Source organism: Falco naumanni, chromosome 5 (assembly GCF_017639655.2).
Source record: "Falco naumanni isolate bFalNau1 chromosome 5, bFalNau1.pat, whole genome shotgun sequence".
Lineage (NCBI taxonomy): Eukaryota > Metazoa > Chordata > Aves > Falconiformes > Falconidae > Falco > Falco naumanni.
Window position 1 is genome coordinate 45,644,860 of NC_054058.1, and position 17,326 is coordinate 45,662,185.

General features: G+C 42.2%; 1 protein-coding gene across 2 annotated transcripts in view; it reads left to right on the top strand.

Annotated features, from left to right (window-relative positions):
• Positions 1–2,850: 2,850 nt before the first annotated feature.
• The window catches only part of ELK3 (ETS transcription factor ELK3), a 39,748-nt gene continuing 25,272 nt past the window's right edge, over positions 2,851–17,326 (top strand). For both annotated transcript variants that reach the window (XM_040596093.1, XM_040596094.1), the window contains exon 1: positions 2,851–3,269. The gene's annotated coding sequence lies outside the window, so the exon portion shown is untranslated. The remainder of the gene's footprint in view (positions 3,270–17,326) is intronic.

Consider the following 17,326-nt stretch of genomic DNA (forward strand, 5'->3'; position numbering starts at 1 on the left):
ATTTTCTGAGTGGAATTGCTTTTGCAGAAGAAAAGGTTTCTTACACAATACAAACCTGCAGTTTTCCTAATTCATCACCTTGTATTTTTGCAGCAGATAATCCTTAAGGATAACTATAAGTCTAGATTAATTTAGCCAGGCAGATATCACAGATAAGAGAGTTTCAGCAACCATTCTGTAAAGCACAGTGCTTTTATCAAGCCCATAGGTGCAGTTCCTAAAAAAATTTCCCAATGACATTCCCAGTGCTAGAATCAGTAGCCCTGGCCAAAAGCTCCCATTTTCTTCCAATTCCAGCAGAGCTTTCTTGAATTCCTCATTTCCAGCATCTCCTGATGGCTTTATTCCAGTAAACAAGTTCTGCACTTCCTTCTCCAGCATCCGTAAGGTAATATGAAGAGCCTTCATCCAGTGGTCATCCAGTCTCCATCATGGCAGCTTTATTTAGGTTCCTACCTCACTATCAAGACAAAAAAAGGACTGGCACTGTAAAAAAACACTCTTGTGCTGTCAAGCAAGTCAAAGGATAATAAATAAAGAAACATTTACATTTTTAAACATTTTTTTAAAGACATAGTGTTACTTACTTTTTGTAGAAGAAGAGTTATATTGATTTAGAGATTTTCCTCTCTCAGATCTTCACACCAATAACCAGACAAGGTAACTCTGAAGTATCTCTGCTTTGCCTCTTGTTCGCAAAACGAATGAAAGATAGATGTGTAAGATGAATGCTGGTTCCCCCAGCTGTCAGTCCAGCATTGCATATTGGTACCATAAAAGCTTCTCTGGCTGCCCTGGTTTTGCAGACCTGGGTCTTCAGTTGTAGTTTCCAAACAAAGATTGATCCCTGCATCCTGATGACTTAAACACAGCGAGGACTTTATCCACTGCGCATTTTAATCTAGGAAATATATACTATCTCAAGTTAAACATTTTAATGCTTCTTTATTTGGGAAACACAAAATGAGGATTTAGCAGACCTCATATCTGTATTCTAAAATTCAGAATGACTTCTACAGGGGAATAATTTAAAGAAAATAACAAATTTACATAATTCAGTGTGCCAGTACTGTGTTACTCCTACTCCCCCATGGCACGTTCGAAGACAAGAAGAAAAAAACTTGAAGGACTTCCACAGGAGACTCGCAGTTTGCTCACCACCAGCCTTTTGGATGCTATTGACTAATGCTTAGTGGCCAACTGTGTGTCGCGAATGGAGTGATGCGCTTCACTCGTAAGGCAGAAGTGCCAATATGTTTATCGGTATAAAACAGAGATTTAACAGAGTTTGATAGTAAATGTGACAGTAGTTTAACAAGATTCGATGGCAAGGTACACTTGATTGTTTACTTGCATAGAGGACAGGGTCAGACAAACTGTTGAGTAGACCCTCCTGTTGAGTCATGAGGTTCAGAACAGACTCCCCTGTGTTCTAAACTCCTTCTCAGAGGGGAGTTTGGATGCAGCCAGATCCAAGCTTCGCTTCAGACTTGGACAATGGCTTATATCTAAAGGATTATGTATGTGCAATCCATCCTTTATACCACTTAGCTAAGATTTCAAAGTTTAGGATGCTCTTAATCAATTACTGAGTCTGTTGCCTCAAGGAGTAACCCCGAGAGGCGTCCCTACTCAAGGGGAGATGCTGTCATGCAGTCTGCTGCCATGCAGGAGAGGTCGGCGGGCCCTGGGCTGTCCACTATTTATGGAGCAAGGTAATTGACTCGTAGTCATATTTGCATACCGACTACAGAAGTTAGTTTCTTTCACTCTTAGCTTGAGTCGGACCTTGACCAGCACTGGTAAGTGGGCACATTGTTCACAATAGCCCTTGGCTATTGTGTTGTTATCCTTCTCCCCTGAATTCATTTTGAGTTGATACAGACATCGCGACCCCCACAGATGGTTATTACTTGAGCACTGTCACGGAAACAAAGGTCTGGGGAGGGCAGGGGGAAGGACACTGCCACACTGCAATCAGCAACAACCCAGCAGAGTGATAAAAAGTAATCACGCTTTCTTTCTATGCTATCTTGCACATCAAGAACACTCTAGAACTGCAGCTACTGTGCTGGAATGATAAACCTCTTGTAACTGCTAAAAGAAGTAGCAGTGCAGTATTGATTATAAAGTGTTATGCACTGAACATCACCGATGTGCTGGGCAGACAGAAGATAATGTCACTCAGTCGGAGAATTTCCAAATAAAGTTAGAAATAGTACAATGCAGATGTATGAGACACAAGGAAAGACATCGAGGCTGTAAACTGCAAACATGGGAAATCTGCCCCTTGTAATAAATCCAAACCAACAGTTTAGATCAAAGGTCTACAGCTTCAGGGTCAAAGCCTAAATCCCAATCAGCAAACTACCGCTGGCCTGCCTGAGGCATGATGTTGAGCTGGAAGACCCAGCTCGGGTTTGACAACAGGAGCGCCCACTGACTTTTAAAATGCCATTTCCCATAATTTATGTCCTTGTGCCATGTCGCGCCGCTCCCGTATTTTGCAGTCTATGCGAGGTCCAGCTTGGGAAGGCGCCCCAGCCCGCTCGGGCAGCAAGGGCGCACCGCCAGCCCGCGGGCACCCAAGGCTGAGCCCCCAGCCCGGCGGGGCCAGGCGGCCGCCGCTCCCAGGGCCAGCGCCTCGCCCAGGCCCCTCGCCATGCGCCGGCAGGACGGAGCGCCACTCCCGGGCGCCTCGCAAGCACCTCCCGACCGGCAGCCGGGGACAAGCGGGCACGGTCCCGCCAAGGCGCTGCGGCCGGCTGGTAGCCGTGTGCCGCCGGTGGGCCCAGCGCCGGGCTGGTGGGAAGCTCCTCCCCAGGGGTGTAGCACAGGAAGAGGTGGAGGTCGGGGGAGCCGCTGGAGCTCCCTGCGAGCCGCTGGAGTTACCGTTACCCGCTTTACTATGTGTGTGTCTTGTATTACAGCCATGCTGCACATCAGTGGCCAGAGCGAGGGGAGAGGGGAGGAAAAGCCTGTTTACACAGACTGCAAACCGCCTGGGGAATAATGCAGGAAAGGAAGTGAGCCGGCTCTGTCTGACTGCTCTGACTTCCTGCTCGCTCTCACACGGGCGCGCACACACACACACACACACACACACACACACACTCCGGCCGAAAAAAAAAAGGGGGGGGGGGGAATCAGGATCTCATTACAAGAGCAACAGAGCGTTAGCAGAAGACTGTCAGCATGGAGAACCAGGGGATTTTACCCAGCTCCCTCTAAACTACCAGGAGAGAGCGGAAAAGTCCCTCAGCCGCTGGGTAGGTACAAGTGCCGCGGCGCCTGCCCCGACTCCTGCAAAGTTTCGGGGGTCTTCGGGGAGGGGGAGAGGAGGCCGGCGCCCCCCTGGCAGGTGGGGCAGCGCGGGGGACGCCGCGGGGCAAACGGCGGGCTGGAGGTGAGGAGCGCGGGGAGGGGGGCTCGGAGCCCCACGCGGGGCCGGGGGGCCCGGGGGTCCTGCCCAGGTGGGGCCCGGGCAGCGCGGACGGCAACGAGGGCAGGGGGCGGCGGCTGGAGGGCGCGGGCTCCCGCCGCCTCAGGGGACTCCTCGCCCCGGTCGAGGGCTGCCCCGGGGGCCCTGCCGCCCCCGGGAGCCGCGGGTGTAGGTGAGGGGACGGAGCGTGTGCGCGGGGCGGGCGGGCGCGGGGGAAGGGGCTGGGGCGTGAGGGGAGACCGGGCCGGGAGGGGGGCGCTGCCTGACGGGGCGGAGCGGTCGGGGGGAGCCCTGGGACCCCCTTCCACCCCGCAGCCCCCTCGGCGGTGCCGGGTCGTGTCCCACCCCCCCTTCCCCGCCTGTGTCCGGCCGCCGGGGCCGCGGGGGCCTGCCCCGTAGGAGCAGCATCACGATAACGGCGTTCGGGGCGGCGGGGGCCGCCCGGGTGCCTGTCACGGCGGCGGGGGTCGCCGCGGGGTCCCCAGCGCCGCTGCGAGGCCGAGCGGGGCCGGGGGGGAGGCGGGGGCGGGGGCGGGAAGGCTCTTGCAGAAACTGCAGAAGGGGCTTTAAAAAAGAAAGGGGAAAAAAAAAGTGTCGGGAGAGTTTCTGGCTTGTCTGGAAACAGCAAGACTAATTGCCATGCGCTTCCGGTTTGAAACTGGCAGCAGACAACATCTTGAAAATGAGTCACTGCAGCTCACAAAGAAACTCTGTGGTTTTCTCCCTCTCAGGTTTATGTATTTGCTCCTTTTTAGAGTTTCCTTTGTAGTCCTCTGCCTTCTCCCTGGCCCTCCCCCTCCCCGCTTTACTTAGCCACCCCCTGCCCCAAGACCCCTTGGCCGACGTGGATAGTTTCCACGACCAGCCGAAAAAACACTAAAAATGTTTGTAAGGGAAGGGGTGGGGGTGGGGGGAAGGAGAGAGAGAGAAAGGGAGAGAAAGTGGAGAGTTGTTTTTGGATCTGGCTTTGCTGAAGGTTAGAGGGACTCTGATGCTGCAGGGGGAAAAAGTTCCCTGAATTTTCCACTGGCTGCAGGAAGAGAGCCCATTTAGTCATGGCTAAGTAATGTCTGCACACACACCAACTAATCTCATTAGGAGTTTCCGTTCGCTAACACAGGAGGGTTTTGTGAAGCCCTGTCAGCCTTTCTAACGTCGCAGTTGAAAGGGAGACAAGTTACATCTTTATTTACTTAGGGGTGTAGTGCTAGGACAAGTTTACACCATGCAGCATCTTTTTGGTCATGAGGACTCCAAAAGCCAATGGTTTTGTTTAATTTCAAGCAGAAGGTCATGGTTCATCTCGTATTTTGCTCATACAGACTTCAGTTATTTCAGATTAAATGTAATTTATGCATAGATAGTTTCATAGGGTGAAGTGCAGAGATGGGGTACACAGAAGCCTGTGTTACAACCGGTATGTGCTATGCATGTGTGACAGTTGTAACTGCACGATTAGAAGGCTCTTGTGCCAAGATACTGAGGTGATGGTCGTGTACATTCACTCACATAACCCTCCCATACTGGTGCTTTACATATCTAATTTTCAAGAGATTTTGTACATGCCGCTTTTGTCTTAGTGGTTTGTGTAATTATTTAATGATGATGATTTATTTTCATAGTGGTCCTGAAAGAAGTCTATGTTCAGAATTAGAAAGATTTTTGCCATGCCCCACTGATCTTTAAGTTAGAAGTTAACAACTTTGTGCAAAAAAAAAAAGGTCTGGAGCAAACAAAGAAAATGGAGTCTTGCTTGCAAGTGAGTTTTGACTTGAGGAAATGTCAAAAAATGTGAATAAAATTGCATGTAATAGGAAATAACACTTAGTTACTTATGTGAGTCATCATTTGATAGCACTAAACTAGCAAATATTGTGCAAAAAAGTAGTACTTGGTTGGAGAACTAATTGCAATATACTATGTGTTTACCTTAGAGGGTCTTCAGTGTTTCCTGTACTTCCTATGTCCAAGCTGCTTAGAAAAGTTCTTCATTAACATCACTTTACAGAGGACTTTTATTACTGGATTAGTGGTACAGTCTCCATACACTGATGCCTCTTGATTTCCTAGTTGAGCAGAGAAGAATTTTTGGAGTAGTGTGTAAAACAAAAAATGCCTAATCTCTGTTTCAGTCAAATGCAGTCATCAGGTAGTAAGAGCTTTTGGAGTTCAGGAGTTTTATTTCCTTGGTAAAATTCTAACTGTATTACTGGGCATAATGTTCAAAAATCTGTTGAATATGTTATGGAACAGTTAGTGTGGTGTACAATACCAAAACTCGTACTGAAGAGCGTTCCCTAGCTCTTATTATTTCTCTTTGAAATACGAACATTAAATTGCCCACTTATTGCATTAAATATTGAAGGAATTTCAGTGTGCCATTTAATGAATCAGAGTAGATGAAGCACAGACACATATACAGATAAATATATATGTAGTTTATCTACACTGTATACATTTCATACATTGTTTTCACTCAGCATAAATAAAAGCATCTTGATGTCCTCATAGAAAAACAGATGTAGTAGTAGTGTACTAGTTGTGTTCTGTATATTTGAAAAAGTGAATAAGAAGTAATCTATATATGTGTCAAAAATACAACAGTTCTGTTTGGAACAGAAAGAAAAATCCAAATATCAAATAGTGCGTGATGGTTTTCACTCAAATAATAAAACAAAAAAATAAAGGTGATTTCACTGTAAGTATGATTTTATTCTTTACCTGTTTTAATTTACAAAATATGAAGGTGTGTGAGAAGAATACATAGTATCTCCTAAGAGAGGAGATATTATCATCATTGCTTGTATGTTGATTTTCCAAATCCCGTCTATGAGTTGTTCCTAAAAAGAAGAAACCTACAGGTTTATATCCTTTCTGATGTCACCAACTCCAGCTAGATGCAACAGCTGAAATAAGCACAGGGGGAGAAACTCAGCTACAGTCTTCCTCATGACTGTTTTTATAAACCACTGTGAACATGGATGCTTTTATGTGTAGAAACAAAAATATTTTATTTTATTCATTTGCAGTTCTTCCTGCTTACTGATTCACAGTGGTTCTTTGCTCCTGTTACTTAATGTTATTTCGTTAAACTTAAATCATGAAAACAAATCAAGTATCTCGCTCCAAAGGCTGAAGTATTCCCCTTTGCTGTGCATGAAGTCCAGTTACATAAAATTTACCTTCTTGCTGTAATGCCCTTCTTGGGATGGAGGCATTCTTATGATAGAGGTATTCTTATGGGAAGGTATTACTGATCAAGTGACTTAATATAACTGAAGTTGAAATTTACCTTGGTTTAAACATCTGTTCTGGAGGACTTGGCACAGAATGAAAGTAATCTTGAAGGTTCACTAAGGTGCTTGGAGCTTGTTGCTTGCTCTGAGGTTCCTAAGATTACATGTAGGAAGATAGGTATACCTAATACGGATGTGGAGGTCTATCAGCTGTACAGAAAATACAGATTTTAGCTTTGGGAATGCAATCACATGACAACATGTTGCTTCAGAAGAAAGAAATGGATGCCAAAATAAACAGACGTTTGGCTACTGAAGGTAAGGGAGAGTGGGATAAGGGCGGGAGAACCAACACACAGTTATTTGTGAAGCATGTATTTATAAAAACTTACTTTGACTAGTGTATCTTGGTGACCTGGTGTAAAATTCGTATGCTCATGTAGTTACTGTTATCTCTGTGAGCAGTTGTCGGTCATAGTACTAAATAATCTAGGATAGCAAAGATAAACTAGCTAGGACTTCCCACAGAGATATGGCAGGTTGGACTCATTTGTGCCATTCAAACCGTTTACCAGTTTTCTTGTGGTGGCTCCGATGTGCAGCATGCCTGGATGCTGCTGCTTGAATCCATCTAGAGCCGTGGCACTGATTATAGGACACTGTCAGCCTGAGCCCGTTGCAAAGAGCACTGTTGGTTTTGAGCTGCGGTGTGTCTTTATAACCGCACCCAAGGGTTCATGCAGCAGGCTGTCACTCACGGGCCTTTGAAAATCCTGTTGTGCTGTGCATCCCTGGGTTGATTCATGTGGCTTTCTCCTTGGTGTTCACCACAGCAGGGAATCTCACAGTCTCGAATCATTAGACAGATACTTACTTTGTCAGTGGCTTGTTAAATGAATCAACTAATATTCTGGAGGCTGTTGAAAGCTCTTGAAAGACTGAATATGTGTGTTCTCATGTTGAAGTATTTTGTTGAAAAATGAATGATTAAAGAATTAGTCATGATTTGGAGGAGAATGTCAAGGTGTAGGCACAGGAAGTCTAGCTCACTGCACCGCAAAATACAGGGCTGCATGTATGGAAACAAAGCAGATGAAGCACAAAGTATGTCTCATCTGTGCGCTTCACAAAAAGAAAATGCGTCTTTGTCCTTAAAGCTTTCCTTAACTCGGTAATTGTGTCAGAATTCAAATTCTTAATTGTTTGCTGTTAAGAGTGGATATTAATTCAAAAGATCTTTGAAGGAGACTTGCTGCTTTTCTAAAAGCAAAGACTAAAGAAAATACCTGCCATAAGCGTTGTGAAAATATCACTAAGGCACTAACTGCCAGCTAATTCAATGCCAATTAATAACTGTATAGTCATTTTGCATTTTTAATTTTGTATGAATACTGTGGTAGTTTTTGCAGTACCAAAAAGTACCCTGGAACTGTTGATCTGCTTAATCAGTGTAATTCATGGCTGGTATCTCAGAGTGTACTGAAACACTAAATATTTAAGTAATTATTTTATAGTTATATTACAGTTAAGAACGTCGGAGGACAACTTTTGCCATGACCTAAGCAGATACAACTCAGCTGAAAATTAGACTTTTTTACTCTGATGGAGTTAGTTACCAACATCACATCTGATTTGCTCAAGTAGCATTGCTGTGACTAAAGCAGTGGTGTTTGTCCTTTTCGTATCTGTGGAGCCATAATTATTTTTGAGCAGTTGTGCAGATGCCTATGTTGCAGTTGAGCCAACTGTAGTAGGACGGTGGTACTTTTGCCCCTCCTTTAGGAGGAACCCATAGACTTCTGTGTCAAGGGCCACATGTTGAAAACTGCTCGCCTGTATGATGACACCTATGAAATGGATACACCTATGAACTAAGACAAATATCAATCAGCTGTGTGAAGAAAAGTTTCTAAAGACTATGTATGCCATGTGCTCTGTCTACATCTGAGCAGTTAGATACAGCTCAGGGTCTTCAGGAGAAGGATTTCTGTAGGAAACCACAAACTTACTTTGTTTTGATCTTTTAAAGCACTTAGACATGTATTTATTTTTGAGTGTGTCAGCACTTCTGTTAATGCACTGAGATTAACTGCATGTTGCAAACATTTAAATGCTAGCCTAGGCCTTGAATGTAACTAAGGCGTTGGAGTAACTCTTGCTTGCCCTGTGTGAGTGTCCTCCTAGTTTTCCCATAGCTTTTCTCTAAATTTTGCAGTGTCAGGTTGTATTGCGTGTGTGAGGGATACTGCCCATTCTCTGGCTTTCCTCAGACCCATTTCAGTCATTTCAATCACATCTGTGTTGCTGCTTGCCAACTTAATACTCAGTATTTGAAGATTCAGAATATACTTTGGATACTCCTTGCAAATACCAGTTACTGTATGTTAATGTATTTTGGCTTTCACGCAAACAACCCTGTCTTAGTTTATTCAGCTTTAAAGTATACAATTTTTTTGATTTTGTGGATCCTAACTTGAAGATAATTTGAGGTACTGGGAGAGGAAAACTTATGTCTTACATGTTGTCTTTTAGTTTTAACTGTCACTAAATTATGTAATGAATCATTTGGTTGTAATTTTTATGGTTCTTACCAATCATTCAAATGTGGTAGAAGGTTTCTAAGCACTAACCTATTAAGTCCTGTTAATACAATTTTACAAGACAGGTCTTTCTCTGAAAATACTAGTGAACAAGCAAGGACGTTTGTGTAAAATATGTTTTCACAGTTGTACAAAAAAGATTATATTCTATCTAAATGGTTTTAATCAAATGCCCTCCTGTAAGTTTCCCATCCTCATTTTGCAAAACAGCTGACAGTTCATCTGGAAAACAGATTTCTATTATGCATCCATTTGCCTCTATTGTGGTGATACCACCTCTTTACTGCCTCTCTGTATATTTCTTTTTTTGTTTTGGTTTTTGATATGAAGAAAATTGATCAGATGTATTTCAGTTTAAGCTTTTTGGGAAAGATGCTAATGAGTGTTATTGTTTTCAAATGTTTATATTGTGGTAATGTTGAGTGGCCTCTGTTGTATCAAGTCACAATATGGTACAAACAAAAAGTTTATAGACTCAAGTACCACTATTATTTGTTCCCAGCAATTAACAGTAAATCATGAGAAGAAATAATCTTTTAAAAGCATTTGGAAAGTAAGAACAAATTCCTTTTGCAACTCTGTTAGCTAAATCTGGAGAAAGTTGACTACCTTCAGAGAATATCTTCCATGTTATACTAATATAGCTGAGATGGGAATGCGGGTTTAGATTCTAGATACAGACCTCTGTGAAGTCTGGTGACTCAGAGCAGACTCAGAGCAACTGGCGTGTGTGGTTAGTTTAGCAAACTGCGAGCGTGGAATAGGACTGGTATAGGAAGTATGACTGCAGCTCTCCTTCAGTACTGCTGCTTCAGTACTGAAGCGTTGTGATGCAAATACTTCCAAAACTGCACAGTACCAAGGCTGGATTGTTTCCCTGGAACTAGGGTACAATAAAACTGACTGTACAGTCTCATCCAAGTTGAGGAGAGGCGGAAGAGGCTTTAAATTTTATTTAAATGTGGAATCTTATCCAGGGTTCAGCATACAAATCAAAATAGTGGCTGTTATGTATCCTGAGCATCAGACACTAACAAACTAGTTGGTGTATTGATAGCAATTCTAAACATGGGCAATCTAGGCACTTTGTATACCAGTAATCCTCGAAATAGTGTCCCGTTTGTTTCTCCGTCATAGTTTGCAGCTGCCATGGGAATTAGTTTAAGTACAGAGGGCACAGACAGTACAGTAAAGTAACAATCAGATCTTCTGTTGGCTGAAAATCTCATGTATTTTTTTATATATTCTGTTGGGTATTCCAGCATTTAATGAATGATGTTAGGGGAAATGTGTGGGTGTGACCTTCAGGTTCTTGTTGGTGTAGTAGGCAAGTGAATAATGCCAGAAGATAAGAATCTTTTAATTGGGTTTCAGTTTAGCTTGGCGCATGATAAACATGCATATTAGAACTTTGATTAGAAAGGAGAATAGCAGATCTTTGAGATTTTGACTTGTAAGAGTGATTCTTAATTTAGGTTTTTACTATGAGACCATTGCACACAGAAATAATAGCATTTAAAGTGAAAAATACAGACCTTGACTAGTTGCTCATTTTTTATGACTAAGGAACTTACACCCTGGCTCATGCTCCAAGAACTATTGCAATAGCACTAAAGTTTTGGGAAGAAATTGTCCAGGTAAAATACCTCTATGTGTATGTAGGTTACCATCTGCTGAGTTGTGTTGTGCCATTTTCAGTATAATGCTATAATTGACTCCCCTTGCAATGTGGCAATATGCAGGTAAGCCTGTATATTTTTTAATAGTTTGATGGCTCATTTTGCTAATAGAGCAAATTCTGAAAATTCAGTGTGCATGGGAAGGTGAGCTCTGACTGCCAGTGTAAGCTGTGATGATCTTGCTTCAGGTTTTGTGGAAATTGCCAGCCACCTCAGTTTGCCTGAACAGAACTCCCAGGACTACATTTCCCGTGCTTCTGGCCACGTTCCTCTCTGCTCATGGCCTTAAAAAGATGTGGTGGTTTATCTAAGTTTCTAGTCTAGGAAAAATCAGTTGAGAAGGGAAGATCAGGTAAAAAATCTGAATATGAAATGTTTTAAAACCAACATTTGAGACAGTTGGTAGTATTAATACACCATTTGAAATATTATAGGCACTAGCATAAGTTACAAAGCATTTGTTCTGTTGTCACAAAATTGGAAAATTTAATACTTCAGTTTAAGAAGGGAGTGCAGGTAAGGAAAAAGCATTTACATTTGGGAGTAATCATCACTTGATATGTCATGTAAACTTTCAGAATAACCACTGTTCCTGGAGGCTGTATCTTGTGCCCTCTTTAGCTATTTTTTTTTTGTTTTCATGCATATCTTCTCTGAATTTATCAAAGGGACTATCAGAAGTTTTATATAGGGCAGTCAAATAATCATGATCTGTGTGCTACTGATGCTGACAAAAAATGTAAGAGAAAGTCATATGGGAAAAATAAACATATAGGGCTGGCTTTGAAAGGAGAAGTCCCTCAGATTGCATTGTAGTGCATTGCCAGCGTGCCACAGATGTGCACCACATGAGCAGAAAGCAGTGTGAGGAGTCTGCATTCATTTTATGTCCCAAGGTGAATGGTTGGAGCCATTATGGGTTTATGTAGTTTTGTTTACGGCTAGCTTTAGAAATAGTTGAGCACGTTATGTTTTTAAGCCTTTCACAGGGAGACAGCTAGCCATATTCCCTCCTGCTAAGGGCTTTTATTCCAGTCAGATTAAAAGTGTTTCTTGAACTGCATCCTTACGGAGAATCTGAAAACACTCGTGCTCTAGAGGCAGTGTCATCACACCTCTGCTTGGCAGGCGACCAGTCCTTTTGTTGTATTAATTTGGAGGTTGCAGAGCCTTCTTCCTTTGGACATCTGCCTCCGCCTTTCTTTGACTTAGTTAAAAAAATAAAAAAACTGTAAACATTGTATTACCAGGTGTACCTACTGGAGGCATTACTGGATATGTGTGCGAGTGCTTTCTTTTCTCCAGTGGAACTTGATGTTAGCCTATGATATTTTGCTAGATCTTGCTGCTGTCTCTTTTGTGTTGCTTTTGACCACATGAGCCTGTTTATTTTTCTAAATGTGCTGGGCCAGAACAGTGGGTATTCTTGCTTGAGAAGGAGACCTTGTCAATTATTACTGTAAATAATCTTTTAAGTTAGAACACCAAGTTAAGAGAAGACTATTAGGCAGGAGCGGCAGAGTAGGCATACCTCATGTGACTGGTAAGTACATCGGCCAGCAAAACCTTCTGTGCTTTTTTGGCACATCCGTAAACCAGCCTGAGTTTGTGTGGCAATATTACTGCAGTTTTGCAGCAAATCGGAACTTGCGTGTTGGGGCACTCTGTAACTTTTTCTAATGTTTCCACTGGGTGGTGCTGCAGGAATTCCTTTTTTTTTTTTTTTTTTTTTTTTTTCTTTTTTTTTTCACTTGAATCTGCATTTCCCAGAAAGACGCCTCTAAAATATAATAGGAGGAAGTCCTGATTTAGAAAGTTTTTGCAGTTTCAACACAATGGAAGAACTCGGAGGATGCTCTGGCAGGAAATGTCCTGGTTGCTGGATGTGGAAAAATTACCAGCATTCTGTATCATACACACAGTTCCCTAAAGTGCCCTGGGTATGGATTGCACCATTAGTTTGATTTATTACCTTCAAGAGAGAAAGTTCTGCATCAAGTTGAAACAGGTATATTTACACACTTAGCTGCAAGCTTATTTTTTCAAGGTCAATTAAATTTGCAGTAAGATCTCCTTTGATGAGTCCTTGAAAACTTTGAGTAAACAAATTTGTATTTGTTTTTCCTCCTTTCTGGTGGAATCACCAACTTTTTACCAACCACATCCTATTTATCATCCTTGAAGCATCTCTGTTGAGAAATAAAGTGTGAGGACTGACTCAGACTTTCGCCTTGTTCTTTCAAATGTTTCCGAGCAAACATTTGGGCATATTTGGCAGTTGTCTTTAACCTCTCATGATATACTCACTGTTATACAGATGAATTTTTAGTGAAAAATGTTATGGCTGACTGATTTTTTTGATTATTCTAGAAAAGTTTCTTTTCTTGATCAGCACCCTTTTGCGGCTGTAATCAAATGCAAAACAAGTGTTCTTCAATTTTTTTAATAGAAACTAAAATTTAAAAGAGGAAAAATTGGCCTAGAGGATTTGTAAGCTGTTCAGCTTTCCATACGGACGTTCAATTTAGAACTATGTTAAAAATGTATATAGCTGAAACAGCTAGAGACTGCCTTATTCCATATTTTTCTCTAAATATACTCTTTGATACTTGTCATTATGGAATGGAATTGTTTTGGTAATTTCCAACAAAAGTTTTTTTAAACTCTCAAAATTGTTTATTTTATAAGTATTAACATACTTCAAAAATTACTGTGGTTTAGCAAAATCTCAATTTCTAGTATTGAGAAACGGTGGTTAAAAAAATAATGACAAAACAGTCATGTTCTTTTACATGTTATTGCAGCAGTCATCTCAAGGGTTAAAATGAACCTGAGACACTTAGAAAAATAAAACCAGAGCTGCTATTACAAACTGGGACAGATGTAGGAGGCCAGGTTTCCTGTGGTCCATTTTCCAGTTTCCTGGCTGCAACCTGCAGAAATAAAGGAAGCCGAATGCTAAAGTGAATGAGAAGCTAACAATGCCCCATGTCACGCTGCTCAGAGAAACGTGCTGTTGGCCAGAATTAGGATACAAAAGCAGTAAGTTGATGTACAAAAAATATACACACGTTTTCCAGAGACGTCAAAAAGGAGGGGGAAAAAAAAAAAGGCATCTGTTACAGAGAAATGCTGTGTGCTTGCAAAAGCACACACTTGCCTGTAAGGGAAATGTAAGTGGAGGTGTGTGACTGCTGTGGTGGGGCATACAAAAAGGAGCTCAATCTTTTGCAGCTGCTTTGGCAACAGAAGGAATCAGCAGTTTCTTCATACAGTAAGGGAAATTAATTTCCCTGCTCTGCCTCTGCCTCTTAATCCTTTTCATGTACATGTCTGATCACCATCTCTGTGTGACTACCTACAGTGCATAATGCTGGCTAACACCTTTTATGTCTTCCTGATTTAATTGATCTCCAGCTGATTTTTTTCAGCCTCCGGGCTCCCCAGCCAGTCTATCCCGCTCAGCTGTCCCTCCTCGGCCCCAAGTCCCACGACCTGGTTTATAGCTCAGCATCCCAGATGTTCCTCTGCGGACCCTCTGAAGCAACAAGGGGCTGGTTTTGATCCGAACGCCTTGGGGGATTCCTAGTTTTAGCCTTCAGAACTTGTTCATGTCGGTTGTCCAGGATCAGAAGTATATCTTTTTGTTTTAGAAAGGCTCGAGGGGAGGTGACATGGAGTGGGGAGAAAGAATCCCGGTAGGAAACCTGGAGTATGTGGGAGAACGGAAGATAAGAACGCATCTGTAACATAGTTGCATGGAAGCTAAGGACCTCTGTAGAGGTCCTGAATGCTACAGAGTTGCTTTCCAGCTTTCTGCTGGAAAGCTTTTTTTCTTCTAGGTTTTCCTATGCAACAGTCCTACAAAACTTAATGCCCCAAAGGCTATCCTGCTTATCTTACAGTTCATGTCATAAATCTTTCTGATACTGAGCTTTTTATTTAGCTAGCCTTCTTTGTCTCTGAGCCTCCAGGTTTTCTACTGCCTGGATTTAAGATGGTTTACTTACTTATTTTACATTGTCCAGCAGGTTAATGACTAGGGTTTTTTGGACCTTAATGCCACTTTCCTGACATTTTGTTACATAGAATTTTGTATGTATTGTCTTGGGCAAAAAAAATGGTACTGCAGCTCACCAGCACCTGAATTTTTATGTACTGTTGGTAGTATGAGTTGCATAATCCTTTTATAATGCTTGCTCATGCTGGTAGCAGTCAGTCTCCGTACACTACGGGGAGAGCTAGGGTTTGGCATGTGGGCCCTTCACCGAAGTGAGGAATTTAGGCATCCCCTGTACAGGAAAATAATATCTTAGATGGGATTCTTTGCCCTGTGGATATCTCTGTCCTTTTCTATTATTCTCTTCAGGGAGAGCTTACAGTGTTGACTTTGCTGCTGCTCTAAGTTGAGGCATTTCCGTTCGTCCCTTATTTTGGTTGAAATGAATAGGGGCAGTATTATCAGCGGAGAGATTCTGAGTTGCCTCCTTCCTGCATCAGTCCTGAACTTTAAATTTGATGTGAGGAGATCACATTGTATCACACTGATCATGCAGTTGGTAGGTTTTGTATTGGGAGGGGATGGGCGGGGGGCACATTTGAAAGAATATAAATTGGTAGTGTAGAGCGTGTTAGTGTGGTTACCTGTCACAGTGAAAACTCTGTCCTGAAATATGTTTTTGCTGGCTAAGACAGCATTTCCAAGTACAATTCCTTCTAGCTATGCTAGTGATTATTTGTGTTGGTGGTAGTGGAACTGATCACAAAGTAAAATTACTAGGCTATTTAGGTCAGGTCAACCTAACATTTTGTTTCAGGGCTTAGAAAATATCTTTGAATGTCAAATGCATTGTATAAATATTTGGAAAATGCTAAGATGGCAAAACGACCTGTGTTAAAGTTAATGGATGAAAAATTAGACTCTCTTGTCTATATGAATTTTGATTAGGCCTTCCATGACACAGAATATATGTTTCTTAAATAGGTTGCCTGTCTTGGTCTGTACCGTAGATGGATGTCACTATCTAATTAAGTGCTATTTTTATCCTAATCCACGTAATTCAGTATGTGGTTCCATGTATTATTTATTGCCCAGCATTCAAATCCTGTACTGAGCACAGAAGTAACAAGAATATTTATTGTTACTATTTAATATTAATAAAGAATTGAATGAAATGTGAAATATATGCCCTGTCGGAAGTGACCACATCCTAAGACCTGTTCCTGTCAAACTAAGACAAGACACTGAATTTCCTCTAAGTCAGTAAAACTGCAAACCAGTTAGAAAATACATAAATGAAATACAATGTTTTCTGAAGGTTTCTGACTCCTCCCAATCATAATTTGTAATAACTTTTAATATAGCTCAAACATTTTTGATTAAATTACATGTCTTGTAATATATCTGTCTTGTGATTCTTTTGCTCCACCACTCAAGTGAGGTGCAAGCTAAGGCTTAGTACACTGTGTGGACAGTTAATACTTTGTGGAACCCTAAAATGGTGCCTGTAGTGAAAGGCAGGTTAATACTTCTGTTGACCTGGCTGGAAATGAAATATTTTGCATCAGTTAAAAAATTCTGTCACCACAGGATCTTAGATTTTGACTGTTCTGCAAATCACATTTTAGAGAATGTAAATGAGATGCAGATATTAACACCAGTTCACTGAATTCAAGGTATTTAGGATTTTACATCACCATGTATGCTGAGCACGAAGCTTCTGTTAGAGGTAGTTACAGCTGTGACTATTCGGTGCAACTCAGACCTGAGTGCCTCCGGTTGGGTGCTTAGAAGAAAAGGACCATACAATTAATGATCAGCTGAAAATGTAATTTGCCTGATTTGCCTCATGTAGGAATCATATACATTACAGTTGCTATACAAGCAATATGGGAAGCTTTATACAGGAACTCGGCGGCAGATGGAAGGAAGAAGTACAATGCAGCATTGAGCTGTTTTAATCTCATTTCTGTATGGGCAGACTTGGGTCATATCCAGTAGAAAAGATTTATGAGTGTACCAGTTAAGCACATGGATGTTGAATTGTGAGGTGCGCAGGTCCTTTACAAAGCCTGTTCAGAGCTATGCATTTGGAGAGTTGATGGTAAGGTAAGCAGGGTGGTGAGGAGCTGCCTAAATCTAACCCCACCACAGCCATCTGCCCTGTATCCAGCACCTGAAGTGCCCCCAGAGACTATGTGTCTGTCTCAGCTGGTTGAAGAACTGATCACCAAGAACTGAGCCACTTTGAAAAAGGTGGCAGTAACCTTTTATGTAATAACCTGATGGAACTTGCCTCTCCTTAGGCACGGGGACGGATAGTACAGAGCAGGTACTCCTGTAGGATATTCTCACCCGGGCTTGCACTC